This window comes from Rhinolophus sinicus, chromosome 17, assembly GCF_057876585.1.
Source record: "Rhinolophus sinicus isolate RSI-liver-muscle chromosome 17, RSI-T2T, whole genome shotgun sequence".
NCBI lineage: Eukaryota > Metazoa > Chordata > Mammalia > Chiroptera > Rhinolophidae > Rhinolophus > Rhinolophus sinicus.
The window spans coordinates 184,175,188-184,190,735 of NC_142517.1; positions in this window are offsets into that span (position 1 = coordinate 184,175,188).

Genomic DNA, 15,548 nt, shown 5'->3' on the forward strand with positions numbered 1-15,548 from the left:
GCGGTTACTGAAGAGACAGTTGTGACACTTCCCTTGCTAAATTAAACCTCATCCACTTTACCCACATGTGTTCTGGCTCCTGCCACCCAGTAACACCCCTCCTTGCTCTGGCCCAGGCCTCCATCCTGGCTGGTTCCCAACCCGCCCACGGAGCAGGAGGTGACCCCAGCCAGATCACGGGATATTTTCCTTCCCGTCTGCCCCCGTTGGTCCCCTGGTGGTAGACACCTCGGGTATGAAACTGCACACCTCCAGAGTTAGCCTTCTGGTTCAGGAGGCCCCAAGAGGAAACCAAGAGTCCCTCCATTTCCTGTGGATGAAGGATTATGTGATTGAAACAAATCGCGCCCTCATTTCTCTTCCCAAGTCATACATGCCTAACCCAGCAGCTGAGAGAGAACGAGCAAGTGACATCAAATCAAGACTGGGCTGAGACCCCAGAATTTAAAAATACGTGTTGGGACTTCCAGATTTGTCTCCTTTCAGCTCGATCTCCACAGTCCCACCCTGCTGTATTGTCTCAGCAGGGAAGAGGGTGGGCTGGAACCCCTGTGTGCACAAAGGGTTAATTCCCTGGAAGGGGGGGGTAATTCCCTGGAGGGTGTTCTGCCACCCCCACTCTTGTGCTTGCTTTTGTGTTCCTATTGGCTTCTTCTACTTCTCTCTCTCTCTCTCTCTCTCTCTCTGTCTCTCTCTCTGTCTCTCTCTCTGTCTCTCTCTCTCTCTGTCTCTCTCTCTCTGTCTCTCTCTCTCTGTCTCTCTCTCTCTGTCTCTCTCTCTCTGTCTCTCTCTCTCTGTCTCTCTCTCTTTCTCTCTTCTCTCTCTCTGATTAACAACTCTTTGAGTTTGAAGGGGTTTGTGTCACAACAGTTCTGCTGCTGCCAGCTGGGTCCCAGGCAGGGAACATGCACCCTGTTGACATGGGACAGCACAGGCCAGAAGGCGCAAGGGCCTGGAGAGCTTTTACACGGAGATGAGCGACCACTTGGCTCCTTCTGTGACTAATTGCCACTGTTGTTGAAATGCTACTACTCTGTTAAAACCACCAGTGCCCCAAAGGAGGGACAGGCACTTTGGGGTAACATCAAACACGATGGTTACTACTTTGGGATTGCCCAGCCGGCCCAGTGAACATCCGGGGGAACCCCCAGTTTGATTGCAGGGTCAGGTTGCTGCCTCTGGTAGTAGAGTTGGAGCAGTGCTGGGATCTGCCTGTCTTCTGTTTAAAACAAGGCTTCCCTGATGAAGGTTTTGGGGTGCAGAATCTCAAAACAGACTTATGGCGGAGTGAGTGCAAAGCACATGAGCTTCAGAGTCACCCAGCCTGAGTCTGAGTTTTAGCTTCACCTCTCACAAGCTGTATGATCTTGGACCATTACTTGCCTTCTCTGAGCTCATTTCCGCATCAAAAATCCAGAGATACTAATAATGTTGGGGTTGTTATGAGGACTCAGAGTAACTCACATAGGTGGTTAGCACAGTGCCTGACACCCACTAGGGGCTCCATGATGAAAGCCATTATGGTTATAACACCCCGCCCCTCGTCCCAGCTCCACACATACACACCAGGCCAGACACACTTCATGTCCTAGCAAAGTAACTATTTTATTATTAACACGTCTCTCCCCACTGGCCCTGGATCCTGGGGAACCATGCGAAGTTCATAGTAATGACAACAACCAACATTTGCATTTCCCTTCCTGGTTTGTAAAGCACAAACACCCACCCCTTATTACTTAATGGTCAGAAGTGCCTTATGGGGTGTATGTGTATCCTTGCTTTTTTCTCAGAAGAGAAAGGTAAGGCTCAAAGGGGTTAAGTGTGGTACCTAAGGTCACACAATTTACAAATGGCAGATCTGGGACTGAAGTTCAGGGTTCTTTCTCCCACTCCCAACTCCCTGTTGCCCAGCACCCTTCCCATGCGGGAGGCAAACACCCTCATTCCCCCCAAGCAATATTTACCATCCGTCTCCAGGTCTATCTGCTAGGGAATTAACTAATTTATCTGCCACAATATAGAAACAGCTCTCAATGGGGTAGCCCTCCCAGGCTAAATATGTGTATTCTGCTGGGAGTCTTCAGTTGACTAGACCTTGATCCAAAGAATTACTGTACTGGAGTCATTCAGGTCTTATATAGTCAATTACATAACCCCGAGGGTGACTGCCTTTCCTTCTATGTAGAAGACTTGTCACACACATTGAGGCTGTGACCACATGAAATAAAAGGGAAACATCACACGATTGTGACGCTGTCAGCAATCTTTAACTCAGTAGGGCATAGCCCAATGATTGGGTCACTGTATCCTAGACTTAACCCCAGCTTCTCACTAAGATAGACTCAACCTCTGGGCTCTGGCCAAAGGGGGCCAGTTTAACTATCCTGGGCTGAGGGGAGGGAATGGTGAGCAGTGAGCTTTTCAGAGACATCCAGTTAAGATCTAATGAGTTAGATCTTAACAACACCCTGTGAGGTGGAGTGAGGTAGGTACCACTTTCCTTTACATAGGTAAGGATGCTGAGAGGTACAGAAGGCTTACTGAAGGTGCGCAAGATCCCAGGCCAGCATGCAGGGATATCCAGACCAGTCTCATCCTTGCACAATGGTGCCTCTTATACTCCTTCCTGCAGACCCTGCACTTTCTGGGTTTTTATGCAATGAAGAAACCACAAATTTATCCTCCCACAAGACTAGGTACTGGCCAACCCTTGACAGCAAATAGAACAGTGAATCACAGAGATTTGTAGAACACAGAGACCACCCTGTCCACTGCCACATTGCATTTGGGTGTGGACCCTAGAACTCCACTATGATGTGGGTTTGGAAAGGGCACAGAGACCACAGCCTCCCAAAATAGAAGCAATGAGAAGTAAGTCCGAGCTGTCTTTGTAGGTGGAGGGGGAGGTCAGGGGATGACCTAGTCATACTCTTTAAGACTGTGAAGGGTTAACTGTGTCTGTCATTTCCCCTAGGACAAGGCAAAACATTGTGGGTTTAAATCAAAGCAGGAAGATTCAGGATAGACATTAGAAAGAACTTTCTGACCTGAAGGCCACAAGAAGTGGCAGCAGATTCATATGAGAAAGGAGAGGAAGCTACTTCTTTGGAGAATTATAGGAACTAGGATAGCCACTGGGTAGAGTCATGTACCCTTCATGGAGCTAAGGAGATTGAAGTCTAGGATTACTAGATTTCTCTCTGAGCCTCCTGGCTAAAAAACTGCTAAAAGACACCATATAAACAGAAAGTGTAACTACACTTATTTTTAATTGAATAATCATTGCTTCTAATTTGGGATAATTTCAACAATGCTTCTTCTTGTATTTCTATTTTGGCTCTCTAGGGGAAATTTTAAGTTTCCTGGTAATTTATAATTTTAACCACAGATTTCCTGAGGCAGTAAGTTTATATGGGAAAATAGTTCACTCTGAATCTTAAATTTTTTTCTATGGTATAATTTGCCATCACACTAAACACACATGTCATTATCTCATAAGCTCATAATTGCTGACTGCTCTAACACTGACATCTCCAGAACAGGTAGTTCTCCAAAGAACATATCATTGCAATACCAGTACAAAACTCAGGTGCCCCTACATGACAGGTAGAGAAGTTTTTTAAAAATGGAAATAACACCCAGGAAATAGACAAATAAAAGATGCTCTGTGGCCCCGACCTTGATGCTTTCTCCTCCTTTGAATGGAAGGTCCCATCCTTTGTATATGCTGATGGGGGTGCTGACATTACCTAGAGGGCATGCGCTCCACAGCCTTTCCTGGGAGTTTACACAGATCCAGGCGTACTCTTATCCTCTCTCCCTGTATTTATGAGATGGCTCCCGCGCATACACACTAACTCACCTGCATGCAAGGCTAAACCTGTGGCCATATTTTATCCTGAGCTAGCCAGACAGCATGAACAATATAGAAACAGACTGAATCATCCATCGAGACTATGTTACAGAATAGAGCAGTGCTTCCCAACCTTTCCCACATCATCACACATGGAGACAATAATACAATATAATAACACAATAATAATAATCCTGGATAAACAGATGAGGTTGCTTGCAACCAACTAGGTGGCTCCAGCCACTCCAGGCCTTGCCTGGATGCCCAGTAGCTGAAGAGCCAATATTTTGTGCCATCTATTGGGAGGCTCCAGAGTGAAGCAAAATAGTTAGGGCAGGGTGGCACCAGGTGAGAGAGGCTCTGAAGTTAGATAGCTTGGATTTGAGTCCAGGCTCAGTCACTTATGATGTCCTTGGGTGAGTTATTTCATCTCTCTTTGCCTCAGTTTTCTCACAGATGTAATGGGGTTCATAACAGTACCGCCAGGGTTATTCTCAGGATGGAATGAGTGAATCCATGTAAAGTGCTTAGAAGAGTGTCTGGCACAGAGCAAGCACTGGATAAATGGCAACTGCTGCTGTTATTGCTGCATTAGCTCCAGAGTCCAGGGCCCGCTTCCCCACAGAGAAGAGCAAGCATAAACAGTACCATGCTCCAAGTCCAGTTAGAAATTATAGTCAGATGAGTCATTGCTTTCTCAATCTGTGTCTCTTCTCCTCTTTCACTCCCTTTCTTTTTCCCCTTCTCTAATATGCCTGTGGATGCCTAACACAAAGGGAATTGACCTGGGAACAGGAAATTTACATCCCAATCCTGGTCCTTCCATCTACAAGTGGCTCCGGCTAAATAAGTCACCTCCCCTCTCTGGCCCTCATGCTCCTCAAGGATTGAGAGATGGAAGTTGACCACATGACTGCAGAAAGTCACCTTTCTGTTCTAATACATCTTGGCTGTTCTGTGGTGCAGAACTGCATAGTATGAGGTAGGTCTGCATGATGGCTGGTGCCTCAACCTACAGCATCGCTGTCCAGAACAAGCAACACAAAACGAGTTATTTTCTCTGAATCAAAATACCCCAACATGTCCATATCTGCAGTAAAAACATACTTTCAATTTGCCACTGTTGACTTCCCAATAGTTGAATTCTAAATTGGAGGCTTTTTTACGTCAAGAATAAAGCTGTAAATATGTCTCCTAGGTAGCATCTTGTTAGCTTCATTACTCAAAACTCTTAAAGATAATAAAACTGCATTTCTTTTTTTAAAATAGTCAGTAATTCAGACATCTCACTTAGGCCTCCTACCCAATTAGTCTGAATTAGCGAAGCATGTTCATTTCTGCTCAGATGCGGACATTTGATAAATACACACAGATTTACATTCATCCACGAGAAATACATTAAAAATGCCATTTCCCATCATCTGGGGTTATCCTTTTCTAGCTCTGTTTTATTTAGAGGTGGTTACAAAATGAACATCCTTCTTGTTATAAAAATTAATATTTTAGTCCAAATAGTCACTCGGGAAAAACAGCCAGAGTAACATTTGGCAGAACAAAGCCCCACCAAGCCTGGCCTTGCAATTTCACTTTGTTTTCACTGACACAAATGCCCTTCCAGTATGAAGTTGCCCAAGCCTGTATGAGAAAGACTTTCCTGGAGTTAGAACACCTACCACAGGCTCAAAAACACTGCCAGTCCCATCCAATGAATAGAATGATGTTTTTGAAACCTTGGAGAGAGCTTCCTCTGGGGAACGGATGGGCTGGTAGCCTGGAGCAGCGCCAGGTCCAACAACTGGGCATTCTTAGAAGCCTCTTGGGGGGCTGTGGGGGGACCCTAGGACCAGCAGCAGTGGTATTCATAGACCTGCATCCTGGAGGGGGAGGGGAAACACCCGATGAATGTAGCCAGGACTTTTATTGCCTGCTGCCTTTGACAAATGATGATGGTTAGCAGAATGAGTTCACCAGGAAAGAAAACACAACTCACAGGGCAGCCATGGAGCATTTCATCTCCCCTAGTGGCACAGCCATCACCAAGACAGAGAGAAGCAGCCCCTAAGTATGGCCTGGACCAACCAGGCTTCCCCAGGACTTGGTTCTTGTGGCAGGCTGAATAATGACTTCCAAAGATATCCAGGCCCTAACCCCTGGAACCTGTGAATGTTACCTTAGATGGCAAAAGGGACTTGGCAAATGTGATTAAATTAAGGAAATTAAAATGGGGCGATTACCCCAGATATCTGGGTGGGCCCTGAATGTAATCACGTGTCCTTATAAGAGGGAGGTTGAGGGAGATGCGCCTACAGAAGAGAAAGCGATATGAAGACCGAAGCAGAGATTGGAGGGATGCTCTTTGAAAATGGAGGAAGGGGCCCAGGGCCAAGGAAAGAGGCAGCCAGCCCCTAGAAACTGAAAAAGGCAAAGAAACAGATCCTCCTCTGGAGCCTCCAGAAGGAACCAGCCCCACTAACACCTGACTTTAGCCCAATGAAACTGATTTTTCAGACTTCTGGCCTCTAGTAAGTACTGTGAAAATATAAATTTGTGCTGTTTTAAGCCACTAAGTTTATAGTAACTTGTGTCAGCAGGAAACTTAAAGATAGTTGCCAAGTGTGGGGTCACCCCAGTTTCAGGGTCTCTCTTTAGGGCAGGGAGACTCCTGGAAGTCAAAAAGGATCATCAGTGCACTTCTGGGCAGGTATTCCCACAGGCTGAACACTGTGCATATTTGGCCAACACTGGAAGTGCTCCGGGTAGGGATGGTGGAAAGGAATGGACATTTATTGAGCACCTATTATGTTTTATTAACTCTGATAACAACCTTGTAAGGCAGATGTTAGCACTCCATTTTCTGATGAGGACACTGAGCTCAGAGACTTCAGGTTATTTGCCTGAAGGTCACCGAGTTGGTCAGCAGCAGTTCCCCAAGGACATGAACTTATGGCTCCCCCCCTTCCCTGGCGCTGTGTACCCCTTCCTTTGGGATCCTCCAAAGTGAGTAGTTGGGTGAGATATTTGTTATAGCTATCATTCCAAGGAGTTCATTCATTCATTCATTCATTCACTCACCAAACACTTAGCCAGCACCTCATGTGCTGTGGGAAAAGAAAGGATCTTCTGCCTCAGGTCACTTACAAGCCAGGAACAGACTTTTACAAGACAATTTATGTTGGCACTTTCCTCTAAAAATATCCACCGCCCACCTTAGGCAAGGACAACTGGCACAGAGCATCATGCACAGTCTACAATGAGAATTATTTTATTTTATCACGGAGGAGCTAAGGCTTGGCCTCATCAGTGACTTCTCAGAACAGAGGGAAGAGGAACTGAGATTTTTCACGCCGAGGGAGATGACACAGTTTTGCGGTCAGTTTTCCTGGAGATGTGCATTAATTTGTATTGGGCCCCAATAATCCCTGCATACCAACAATAAGTCTTGGTTAGTACTTAGCCAGTGTAGGGGTACAGACTATGGCCGAGAACAGTTCTGCTGAACTGGATCCAGAGTTTAGCCTGGACTTACTTCTGTAGCGTCAGGCTCTATGCGAGGCAAGAACAGAGCCTAGAGCTTACACTGACATCAGCTGCTCTGTACCTGGGGGGTCACACACATGACTGGGTGTGCCTCTCCCAGTAATGATGCTGCCTTTGTTCCTATTTGGTCTTCTGTTGTTCATTGTTTCAGATAGGACGCTGTCAGTCACAAACAGAAAATCCAATCCAAACTGGCTCAAATAATCAAGGTATTTTATTAGCTCCATTTAACTGAAAAGTCTAGAAGTATGGCTGGCTTCTGGGGAGGCTTGTTCCAGTGCCTTAAACAACACAGCTAGGCCTTTTTCATTCTCCCTCCATTTCTCAGCTTCAATTCCTCATCAGACTCTACCTACGTGAGGTTCTCGTCTCATGACCCCGAAGATGGCTGCCAGTGCCCCAAACTGAGTCTTGTCGGCCTTGAGGGGCAGAGTAGGAGGATGTTCCCAACTGAGAGCCAAACAAGAGGCCAGGAGAAGTGTAACGCGCTGGTGGCTCAGAGCTGGTCACATACTCCCTTCCCAGCACTGGGGGTGAAATCACCTAGGCTCACACAGCTGAGAAGGGACGAAGGGTGATTTCCCACAGGAAACTGGGGATGTTTTCAAGAAGGAGAAAGGGAGCATGGATAGATACTGGGGGGCAGACCAAAATATGTCTATGAAAGGTCTACAAAACTGATAGATAGGGTTTTGTTGTTGTTGTTTTGATCTTAAATAAACAAATTTTCTACCCTTCTTAATACTTCCTTGGAGTGAATAATCTTGCAAGGGCTTCCTTAATTGGGTACTTATAGTATCACATACTCCTTAACACTCCGATGAACAGATTTCTTCTTCATTAAGGCTCCAGCGCTTTTAGATGCCAGCTCTTCCCTCTGTTCCCTCTCTGTGCTCCCCCTAAAAGAAGCAGTGCTGAAATATTGCCCTTGATTAATCACAGGCCAATTATCTAGTTTGTGGATTATCAGGACGCCTCCTTTTTCTTCCCACATCCTGCCTGCCTTTTAGCCATCCCCCTGCTCATTAGCAAGCCTGCCTGAAAAGATAGGGTAAAAAAAAAAGGAACTAGAACTTCAAATCAGTCTGTTTAGCCCTTACCAACCCTGGTAAAATTTTGAGGGGGAAGTTGAAAAGCAATGATGGTATGAGATTATCTTGAATGTCCGTGATCTTTGATAACTTTGTTGACTCCTTCCCCATGCCCCTTGCACTCCAACCTCATCCTGCTTAGAGATATTTAAAACAATGCATACAAGTATATCTTAGACACCCAGGCATTTCAAATGACTCTGCTCTTGTTCGCTCATTTCCCAGGTATCTCAATAACCTTTCAAAATAAACTTTTTAATCAAGACAATTATTTTTGAGACCTGTTGAAAGGATAATAGCTGAACCCCCCTGCCCAAGTTGAGAACTCAGACCCCATATCTTAGTTTCCTAGTGACTAGGAGTCAAATAAGCACAATAGCCCTTGCTAACTAAGGTAAACAAAGTAAAGGAGGTCAGGGGCAAGGTGGGGCTACTGGGAACCCCGCCCAGCAAGTCAAAGTGCTTCCTCCACCTTCACCGAGTATCTGATCACTATTTTCACCCACTATCCACATTTAACTGATTCCTCCCAAGTGGTAGGCTCGACAAGAATTGGTGATGACTTCCTAGGTTTTTAGTCTCCTTAGCAGAATTCAAACAAAGAGAAAAAGGATATCTTTTCAATTTTTTAAGGAAAATTTGTTTCCCCCAACATCTAAAAACAAGCCATTTCCAATGGGATTTCTCTTTCTCCTGACCACACTTGGTGGAACAGACTTCTAATTTGGCTACTAAATAAGAAGAGTAAGAGTTCTTATTAGAAAGATCCAGCTCCTTCATGCCATAATGTGATAGTAACCCAGAGGCTTTAAGTTCAATCATGAAACTGAAGGAAATGTTTTCAAATCCAAGCCACTGGTCCCACATTCAGCCTGTATGTCTTAGCAAAAGGTAAGGTGTCGGGGGCTTGCCTTAGTCCATTCAGGCTGCCATAACAATAGATGGGGTATCTTATAAACAACAGAAATTTATTTCTCATAGTTCTGGAGGTTGGGAAGTCCAAGATCAAGGCTCCAGCAGATTCTGGTGTCTGGTGAGGCCCACTTCCTGGTTCATAGACAATTATCTGTTCATCTTTTCACTGTTTCCTCACTTGGTGGAAGGAAAGGGAGCTCTCTGGTATCTCTTTTACAAGGGCTCCAATCCCATCATGAGGGCTCCACCCTCATGACCTAACCACCTCCTCACCTCCAAATACCATCACATTGGGGATTAGGCTTCAACGTATGAATTTTGTTGGGATACACACTCAGTCTATAGCAGGACTGGCACTTCCTTTTACTGGCAATGTGGCTTGGCTCAAGTGACCTGCACCTTTGTAGGCAGAGAGTTATGTCACGCTCTAACAACCTCTTCCAGCAATGTTTAGAAGGGTCATTAGCAACCCACACCCTCGGCAGTGTTAGTGGTGACTGTTATGGCAGCCTTGTGCATTGCTGGACACAGACACAGAAAAAAACCGGACTCCGGATTCACCTTTGCACCACGCTGTGGCCAAACAAGGCAAGTCACAACCTCTCTGAGCCTCAGTTTTCTCATCTATAAATGTGAATCTCAACAACCCTGACAGGGTTGTACTGAGGGTCTGATGCATGAATGTGCATGGGTGTGTGCAAACGGCACCCCAGCTTTGGGTGATGATCATGACAGTCATGATACCTGGGTACATGCCTTCCTTCTAGTGGCCACAACAGGAAGTGAATAAGCTTGGGAGGAGAGCCCCCCTGAGCACCCATGAAAGCCTCCCCTCATGAGGGGAATTGGCCCATAAAAAGCCAAGTTTCAACTCTGCTCAAACATGGTTGACTTTGCAGCTGCCTCCAATCCTCACTGAGGGACACGCTATCTTCCCATTGCCCTTCGTCAACAGTTCCCTGTGCCAGCTGAGGGCTGAAAACATCTGCCTTTGGCTGTATGATTTCATTTGCTTCTCCAATGTCATCACTTCCTAATGGTCGTCAGCACACAGTATGCTAAGCACTTTACATATACAACATTGTGTAATCCTTATTTGTAGGTGACGGTATAATCATAGTTGTTGTTGTGATCCCATTTTTACATGAGGAGAATCTGAGGCCCAGAAAAGATTAGCGACTGGAACTTTCCCAAGATCACATGGCTAATAAGAGACAGAGTCAGGTTTCAAAAGCACCAGGGCCTGCCTGACTGTGTGCATTCTCTAACCATTGAACTGTACTGCCTCTCCACTCCCTTTGCCCACACTACAGGGAGGGGCCCCAGAAGGCCCAAGAGGGACGGTCAGGTCTGCCTTTTTGGGACTCTAAAAGAAGGCTAGAGCTTCCTTCCTGGATCCTGCCACCACCTCTTTAGGATGGCTGGTCTCTGAACCCCCCCCCCCCAGCTAAGTTTTATCATGCAGGACCTCTGGGTGGGAACCTACTCCCCTGGCCCCACGCGACAGGCTCACATATAGATGGATGCCCAGGAAGGGAAGATATCCTCACATCAGCCGGGTCTCTGGGAACCTGAGGATTAATTGCCTTGCCAGGAGCTTGTTAGAGGCTGTGTTGGCAGATGAGGGGAGCAGCAATAGAATCAGCCAATTAAGCAGCCAATGGTGCTGAACTAAACGTGACCTCGAACTTAATTGTGGATGTTGCTTCTCAGTAGTTTCTCACCAGACTGGGTTTGGGGGAAAGAATGAAATGGTGAGGGGAGGGTGAGTGGCAAGAGGAGGGTCCTGTTTGTAGGGACACGTCCGCTTACAACTCCCATTTCTTTCTTTCTTAAGGGGACAGCAGCAGCAAGGATTCAGTGATTTCTGGCACAGGAAAGTTGGGGAGGGGTGGCCAGTCTCTCAGCTGCAGCTCAGGAGAAGCAGGCAGGTGACAAAGGGACAAAGCCTTGTCAGTTGAATGAGACATTTCCAGATAGGCCAGAGACCCAGAGACCCAGGGCCACATCTCTAACAGGGGTTAGGGGACAATGCTAGAGGCAGAAGCCTGCAGGTAGGGAAGGAGCCTGGGCTATGCTTTGCAGAGGTCACACACAATTTGAAAACTTCTCTTTCCTCTCTCATGCCACCAGCTCGGTGATTCAGGATCCCCCGGTCCCTTCCATGCTGTCTCAGTAAAGTACCTGGAGCACCATGTTCAGAAAACATGCAAGCCTAGAGAAGAGTGGGGTTGGAGGCTCAGATGGAGAGGGGGACAATGTCTCCACGCCAATCTGGCTGCGTCCCCAGTGCCTCTGTGGCAGCCATGGAGGCATGCCTTTGGGATCTTCACTCAAGAAACAACTTGTCATTCAACTGCAAGGCTTGCAGTGAGCTGACAGCCTCCACCTGTTAGAGCCTTCAGGCCCCACCTCAGCTCCGAGGCCGTGCTGTTCCGTGGGAGCCCCTAGGCAGTGACTAAGCATAGAGGATAACTGGGCCTGGCTTTCTCTGCCCTCTAATGGGCAGTCTGGGCTCCAGAGCTCCCTGTTGGGTTGGCTGAGACTCAGACTGACATTGAATTCCGAGGCCTTCCCTGCCCATTTCTGCTTCCTCTTCCTTTTATCTTTCACAGGCATTACCCACTGTATCAGTCTGTCATAACAAAACACCACAGCCTGGGTGGCTTAAACAATAGACATTTATGTTCTTGCAAATCCACAGCTAGAGGTCCAAGATCAAGGTGCCATCAGGGTAGGTTTCTGGGCAGGGCACTCTTCCCGGCTTGTATACAGCTACCTTGTTACTTTGTGCTTACGTGGTCTTTTCTCTGTGCACCTGGAGAGTGTCTCTTATTATAAGGACACTAGTCCTGTCGGGGCTCATTTAACTTTAATTACCTTTTTAAAGTCCTTATCTTCAAATACAGTTACATTGGTGTCATGGGCTTCAACATATGAATTTGGGGGGAACACAAGTCAGTCCAAAACACCACTCAATAAAATATTTACATTCCTGACTATCTTAGTATCTGCTTCCCAGAAGTCCCAACCAACACAGGCCTGTCTCACACCCAAAGGGCTGTTTCTTTTTAGCTCTATTTCTTCTTAGCCCTATTCTGATTCTCCAACAGATGTCCCCTTCCTGCTTGCTCTTGTCACAGTCCCACAGAACAAGCAATGTGTGTCCTGGGGTTCTGCCAACCAGGATCTACAATGTCTTCTCCCAGATCCCAGACTATCAGAAAAGCAAACAGAATCCCCAAACTTGAGATGTTCTTGCCAACAAGGGGGAAAATGTCACAGGCTGGAGAAAGTGTTTTACGTCTCACATGTGAGATTCTGAGTCTGCAGAGTCTTCTGAAGAGCACAGACATTGATTCAGTACCTTCACAACAAGGTGCCAAAGGTAAGAGGAGTGGAGCCTGCCTTGGGAGCAGACAATCCATTAGGGTTGGGTTAGGTGACACAGAAACATGGACACTATGAAACACCAGAGGTATAACAACAGACAAGGGAACCCAGAGGGAGAGATTACTTCAGCTTGGAAGGACATCGGAGGTTCTTAATACAGACAGCATTCGGGTTTGGCCTTGGATGACAGGAAGGTGCAGGTATGATAAGCAGAGGGAGGGGCAGAGATCCACGGTCAGAAAAATTCAGGAGGATTCAGAGCATAGTGACCAGCCCACCAGCATGGAGTGTATGTTGCTTTGAAGATACGGTTAGAATGATAAGGTGTATTTAAATAATGGGGACTTTGAATGCTAGTGTATTTGGATTTTATTCTGTTTGTACTGGGGAGCCATAAAGAGATGCCATCATAGGAGTGATGTGATCAGATCAGAGTTTTAGAAATATAAGTTCTTAGCAGGACAAAAGTGTAGGGATTGGAAGTGTGTAGAACAGTTAATGGCTGTCCTAACAGTGAAAACAAAAATGATAAAGGCCTGACTAGGTCAGAGAAGTATCCGTGGTAAAGAGGGATGAGATTGGAGATGGACTGCAGAGGAGAATGACCAACAAGATTGGACATGGGGCAAGGCAATGCGTCTGAATGGTCTACAAAATGACCTTAGAATTGGGATTGAGCCCAAGAGGAAGAGTATTGGTAGAGACATGCTGAGGTTGAGATGAAAGTGGTTGGACATGGAGTTCTGGAATCTGAGAGAACAATACAATTAAAGACGCAATTCAGAAAGTCATCCCCACTGTCCTCATCATGCCTCTAGTTCAAGAGCTGAAAAAGAGAGAAAGAAAGTGAAAAGAGAAGAGAACCCAAGCCCAAAGCTTGGGACAGCCTCCACTGGAGCATGGGCCCAGGGAACTATTGAAATACCAGCACAAGATGGTGGACAGAAACTCTGGAAAGAGGTCCAAGTAGAAGAGGCCGGTCAACAATGTCAGTACAATAGAGAGGTCACATCACAAAGGATAATGGTATAGACCATTGGGAGACTGCCAAGTAGAGAACTGGAGAACACTGGTGTGTATGTGGGTGGGGGGGTGGCCTTAAAAAGAGTAATTACAGCAGACAGCTGCAGGCAGAGGAGAGTCTTGCCGGGTTGAGGCATGAGCTGAAGGCAGGGAAGTGAGGTAGAGCGTACTAATCCCTCTTTTAGGATGTTTGTTGAAGAACAAGAGAAGGCAGCCTAAGTTTATGCAATAAGAAGGCCTAAAGAGTTGTTAATCCAAGAACGTAAAACATTTTAAACCTTTTGTTTGAAAATAATTTCAAACATGCAGAAGAGTCACAAGAACAGAAATTGGACATAGAATATCTACTTTTCACTCAGCTTCACCTATTAACATTTTGCCCATTTATTTCATCATTTGCACTCTCATATATATGTATACATATATAAATATATATGTTTACATAAATATACATATACATATATATGTAAAACATTTTTCTGAATCTTTTGAGAGTAAATATCCACATCATGGCCCTTTACCCCTAAAAACATCAGTGTGTATTTTCTAAGAATAAAAATATTTCTTACATAACCACAATATATTATCAACTTCAGTAAATTTAACATTGGTACAATCCTTTTTTCAACTGACCCAATAATGTTCTTTACAGAATTCCCCCCACCACCCTACCACCTTCTCCTCTCCACCCCTCACTCCTCCCCTCACCCCTCCCTTACCCCACACCGGACCCCACCCAAACTGGGGTGGGGGAAGAAAGCTGACCTTTCTACAGGGATTCTCAGCAACTGAAGCCCCTGGTGGGTGAGGTAGGGTGAGGGTTGAGGGGGGTAGTCTCCTCCATCAGCAGCCACTTAAGCCATATATCAGTTCCTAATGGCCCTAGTTCCTGAGAGCATGGGCAGGATATGGGTCTACCTAGGAGACAAGTAGAAATCAGAAAGCAGAATGCTATAGAGGTAAGTTGGGCTGACCTCCTTGTCTGCTAAGCATCTGGCCTGTGTATTAGAAGAATTCCTTTTCGTTTCCCTTCTCTGTTTCACAAAAGAAAAAAACATTTGTCAGTCTTGTAAGGCTTGTTCAGCAAACAGTACTTTACATTGGCTCTGTGTTCTCTTTGGGCAAAGAATGCATTTCTGAGCCTGTGTTAATATATTCATGTCAATGAAAATGGATCCTTCGTGGAATAATCCAAAGCCATCTCAAGGACTGTATTATTTGCTTAAATTATCATCCTGCTGAAGCCTTTCTAGGGCCATGGTACATTTTTCCTTATTTCCTCACAGTCTTTGGTCTATGAGGGATGCATACGGTTTTCATCATTTCTGAAGACGTTTACTTCCAGAATTGGCTATTTCTAACTCTGAGACAGAATGTACCTGGTACTTTGTTTCTGACCTAAATACTTTTAGTAGGATTATTTGGCAACACAAAAATGTGTTCTCCTTAATACCTGTCTTTGTGGATCTTGGCAATCCCAGTATCTCACCCTGGTATTCTTTTTACTGGATGAAAATTATGTATCCTATTTTGCACTGGCTGCAAGAAATTCCAGAGCTACATTTAGTACTCAATTACAATAAATACATTAGCATAGGTTTTTCTTATATCTCCATTTACCATGTATGTATATATTTGATTTTTCTTCTATTTATATATATTTATTACCATGTAATTTATCTCTATGGGTCTCTATGTGTAGCTATCTATATATGGTTTTACTGTATATATATCTT